Raw genomic sequence first — 3933 nt, 5'->3', positions numbered from 1 at the left:
AGATCTTTCCAATGATATTTAGCATGATGGGTAATTTTGTATATTTATGAAGTTCCCAAATTGGTGATGATGTGGTATGTAAATATTTATGTTGTCTTATGGGTGAACAAAATCTCAAGTGAAGCCAATTCACAAGGTTAGGTTCTTTAGTTCAACTATGAGCCATGCATATAAAATTGCTACACAAGAAACTATCTTCCCTATAACTGCCAAAAGGTAGATGCCCAGCACACTCTTAGATATGCATGTTATCTAATGGGTGAATGAAATCAAAAGTGAAGCTGATTCACAAGGTTAGGATAGTCCATGATCTTATATTCTTTGATTGGCCCCTTCTTTGACCACCCGAGGAACCACTCCATATCATCCTTAAAAGTAGCAGGTATCTCTGTTTGTCTCTCTAAAGGGAGATGAAAAACTTTAGATAGGTACATGGTCTCAACACATACAACCCTTGATGTGTCTTCACTACTCTGTTCTTCTAAGCTACCACCAACTGTGTTGGTGTAAAAGGGTTCTCCATCATAGTAGCCCAAGGAACTGAGGCAAACTATAGAGAAGACTCGCCCTTTCTAGCCATAGCCAAGTGGAGTTGGTATTCACATCCATGATAGAACAAAGAGTTTCTCGAATTCCACCATGATGAAAGAAAGAAGAGAAGAACAAGGAAAACACAAAGAATAGAATTGGTATTCACATCCATGATAGAACAAAGAGTTTCTTGAATTCCACGATGATGAAAGTAAGAAGAAAAGAACAAGGAAAATGCAAAGAATAGAATGGTTGTGGGTGTTGGATATCACTGCTCCACCCTCAGGTAACTACGCAGGCAGTGGCTAACTCTAGTTTGTGAGACACCCCTATATGAGGAGAAGGCATTTATGAGTAGCACGGGTCACCTGGTAGGTCTCGGTTTAAACACCGTATGGTGGCCGATTGTGGCCAAATAGCATGAGACGATTCTGGAGAAGGTTGGCACATTTCCAACCAGGCTACATGCATATGCGGTGAGTTATTATACACCTACTGCATATGGGCTGTAAATTTTGGGTCCGTTGCGGCGCGCAGTTTCACACCAGCCTACTTGGGGGAAGGTGCGGAGGGGGGCGTGAGCCCCTCTCTGCAGGGGGTCCGGGGGGAGTCAACCAGAATTTAGATTTGGTGGTCATTTATGATTGCATGATGAAAAATCATGCACACAAAGCTCTATTTAGCGAGACGGTCTTTTCCACTAAAATCACTCTTCACCCACGCTTTTTGCATACAACCAACCTTCATTCTCACTTCTTCCAGTCAGCTATCAAAGCTTCTTCACCGAAGCACACGGCTGGGAAGCGGTAGCTATCTATTGTAATTGCATACAGTAATCAGAAATTTTTGATTCTCCATATCTCTATGTTTTCTCTTGTCTACAAAGATCTTGGCTTCTGTTGTTTCGTAATTTCTTACAGCGGGAGCATGGAGGTCGTAAAAGCGAGAGAGAAATTCTAAGAAATAAAATATATAGTGAAGGCTCAAAGTGATAACATGATCACAATGAGAAACTTTGTAAATCAAGATGATGATGGTGCATGTCTGTTTTTGTTTTTAAACATAATCTAGGACATCATAATTTGAAGCGGTAGGGTGCAACAAAACTAACTATGACCATATAGACCCAAAGATTGATTAGATGCATGCGAATAACTACTCCCACAAAATGAAGCTTGCATAACTTGTGGTTTACTATTAGTATTTTAATTCAGGCATAAAAAACTATGGGCTTTGGTAAACTTCCAAAATACGGTTTGAGCCAAAATCCATTCATTGCCTTGGGTAGCTTCACATCATCAATCATTGTAAGCTCAAAAGTTTTAGATCTAACCTTTCTATGATATCTGAATAACTACTCCCACAAAATGAAGCTTGCATAACTTGTGGTTTACTATTAGTATTTTAATTCAGGCATAAAAAACTATGGGCTTTGGTAAACTTCCAAAATACGGTTTGAGCCAAAATCCATTCATTGCCTTGGGTAGCTTCACATCATCAATCATTGTAAGCTCAAAAGTTTTAGATCTAACCTTTCTATGATATCCGATAAGGGCTTGTCCACCAATAGAGCTTTAATGTTTTGGGATATAACCCCATCCAAGAATTAAAATAAGAATGGATCACCAACTTTGAACATTCTAATCCAACTAGAGCTCTATCCTCATGATAGAGCTCTAGTTGGATCACCAACTTTGAACATTCTAATCCAACTAGAGCTCTATCCTCATGATAGATTGCCCCACTTGGTTAGTTTTTGCACTGCTTTAGCTTTGACTAATTTTACTTAATTGGTAGTTTTTCCCTTTTCCAGGTATATCATGCAACAAAATTACCAATAAAATACTATAAGTGAAATTTCAGTATTCAAATAGTTAAATTTGGTGACAAAGAAGTTTTCCCCAGTGTTCAACCCATTTAACCAGGTAGGTTTCATTAAAATAAGGTCAATTGGATAAATTTCTTTGAGGAGTGAAGCAAACTCAGGAAAATTAAGATTAAGGATATCATCCATATATCTAAAAGAGTGTTTGATGCTTTCTAGCATATTTTTATGTGTAATGTCTACATGAGAAGCAAAAAAGCAATATTCAAAATAAGCAAAATAAATAACCGAGGAGTAGGAAAATCCCATGAGAATACCCTTCATTTGTCTAAACACTTGAGAACCTAGTTGAACAAAATTGTGATTAAAAAGCCAAAAAAGAAAATGTTGAATTTCTCCTGCACCAATTATCCTTGGAAATATACTTTAACCCATCATGCATTGCCATGACTAAGAGAAACTTTAGAGAAGCCATCCAGCCTTCTTTTGTCAAATACCATATTACATACCTTGTATAGTATGTTCATAAGGCCAGATTCCCCACCAATTAGTGGGATATTTTCATAGCACTGTGTGATGTCTACATTGAATATGTAAAAGATAGATTCTTGAAGGTTTAGGATTACCTTAGTTGTGTTTCGTGTGATCCAAAAAGGGTTAGAATGGATGCCTAAAAAAGCTTTAAGTTCCTGCTGCTTAATCCCACACATTGTGTGAAAGTCACAAAGAACCAATTTAAGGACATTAGGAGTGATAAAAGCAATTTATGTGAAGATACCATTAGCCACATTAAAATCCATCTAAATTTATTCTAAAATTAGGAATAGGCGCTAATAATCTAGGATTTCTAAAAGTACGAATAAGCGTCAGTAATCTAGGATTAAGAAATTCAATATGCATGCTCCTAAGTTCTTCTTATAGACCTTTAGCAATCTCGAAAGGATTGTCTAAAAGCCCATAAATTCCTTTGCGTGATAACCTTTTCCTCCCTGCCTCATATGCAAGATGTTTACAAATGATAGATACATTATTGGGTGCTAATCACCATGAATTTTTCTAGTAGTTGTGATGAAGAAAGCACGAAGTGAGGGTTAGCCCAAGAGTTCTTGTGATGAATTTTTCTAGCAGTTGTGATGAAGAAAGCACGAAGTGAGGGTTAGCCCAAGAGTTCTTGTTTGATAGCCATTTCTTGGCAACCCTTTGTTTTTTTCCATAAAAATGTGAGGAATTACCTCAATAATCATATTAAGTTGTGAAGACTCCAATTGGAGTTTGTTGGCAGACAATCTAGTAATAAGGCATTGATTGCCAGATTTGGATTTTTGAGAGGTTCAACAGGGATGTGATTTAGCCCCTTTGCTAGTAAATTTCTAATAGTCAGATCTGAAATCATATTAAGATCCACCGTGCATACATGTGAACCCAAATCAATAAACTCTTTTGTAAAAGTTTGAAATTCAAAACAAAAACATGGAGGAGTCCTTTCTTCTCGTTAAAAAAACATGTCTGCAAAAAAATTTCTTTAAATATGAAGTGTACTATCCAATTTTGACATTTTGTAAAACATCATGATTTCC

Source organism: Cibotium barometz, chromosome 40, assembly GCF_041138505.1.
Source record: "Cibotium barometz isolate CiBa-2024 chromosome 40, ASM4113850v1, whole genome shotgun sequence".
In the NCBI taxonomy this organism is placed as follows: domain Eukaryota; kingdom Viridiplantae; phylum Streptophyta; class Polypodiopsida; order Cyatheales; family Cibotiaceae; genus Cibotium; species Cibotium barometz.
The sequence above is the reverse complement of the archived record's forward strand: the minus strand, read 5'-3'. Positions refer to the sequence as shown.